The 1,275-nt window shown below is 47.8% G+C and overlaps 1 protein-coding gene across 1 annotated transcript in view; it reads left to right on the top strand.

The window, feature by feature from the left end:
• The first annotated feature begins 1,109 nt into the window (after positions 1-1,109).
• The window catches only part of USP54 (ubiquitin specific peptidase 54), a 205,615-nt gene continuing 205,449 nt past the window's right edge, over positions 1,110-1,275 (top strand). Inside the window, exon 1 of the mRNA XM_063435302.1 lies at positions 1,110-1,225. The gene's annotated coding sequence lies outside the window, so the exon portion shown is untranslated. The remainder of the gene's footprint in view (positions 1,226-1,275) is intronic.

The raw sequence follows: 1,275 nt of genomic DNA, 5'->3' as shown, positions 1-1,275 counted from the left end.
GTGATTAATTTATTTTCGATGGTTCACAGACGTTCAACGTGGACGGCTTCTCCTTCATTCCAGAAGGCGTGTCATTTTCTATCTTGCATACTATACTATAAGACAAATTCCTCCTCCATCTTGTATCCCTTTTTCTGGACTGTCCCTCACCTTTGCGTAGTTGACACAATGCGATATGTAGAACGCACCGCTCCGCTACGAATGTCTCCATCGGGACAACTTCATATCTCTTATGCTAAACCTCACCATCCTGTCACGTCCACGTCCACTCTAGCGAAATGGGCTCGCTGGCTATTGTCTTTTGCGTGTGTAGACATTTGTTTTGGCGCTCGTTCAGTCCGGAGCGTGGCTGTGTCGTGGGCCTTTTCAGCGGGTGCTTCGCTTAATAAAATTAAGATTATAGGTACACTGTGTTAGCATAATCTACAATTCTAAGTGAATTTCAAATTTAAGGTCAAAATAGCCGAACGAGAGAAATCCATCCAGTGAGCTATGCTTCCAGCTATTTTGACCTTACTTTGAATTTCCTACAATTCTCACTTTAGTTAATAGCCTCGCACATGTTCAAATCAAATACGTATAGGTTTAACACTGTATTTTCCCCTCACTGCCAGGCTGATAGCCTTTTATTTTTATTTTTTTTACTGAAAAGGCCCACCTTCTTTGGGTGACACCAGTGATATAGCTCTGTCTGCCATAACCCACTCCTAGTGATGCCACCATGATAGATACCCTGGGTTATTTGGGATATTTAATTATCTGAATTAGAGAGATTCTGCAATGCAGCTATAACTCCTGTTCAGATATAAAAACTGGCCATGCTCCACAATTCCCTGTTTAGTGAATAATCCCCAGCATGGCACATTAACCCTGTCCACGCGCTATCTATCTGTCACTCAGAGGGTTTCACACCATTACAGCTCGGTTACACCTGTCACGTGAGCTCGGAATGCAGATTCCGTCCGATTGGTGGTCGCGCGACCCTTTTCGCTCCGCCCCCTAGCTTCCCCGCACTCTCTCCCAGCTATCTCTAGAGCGCGCGCCCCCCGCCCTTGACGCGCGCGTCCGACCTCCCTCCAACCCTCCTTTCCCCGCCCGCGGCAACCACTGTCGCCATGGCAGCGCCGGTTCCTGCTGTTCCAATAGGAAGGGGGAAGGAGCGATGGAGGAGGGGGAGTGGCGGGAAGGGATGAGTGGAGGAGCGGCAGATGGGAGTGGAGCTCGGGTGAGTCAGAGCATGCACTTTATTTACGTTTGTTTATTTTGATGGGATTT

Source organism: Pelobates fuscus, chromosome 10, assembly GCF_036172605.1.
Source record: "Pelobates fuscus isolate aPelFus1 chromosome 10, aPelFus1.pri, whole genome shotgun sequence".
Lineage (NCBI taxonomy): Eukaryota > Metazoa > Chordata > Amphibia > Anura > Pelobatidae > Pelobates > Pelobates fuscus.
The sequence above is the reverse complement of the archived record's forward strand: the minus strand, read 5'-3'. Positions and strand labels throughout refer to the sequence as shown.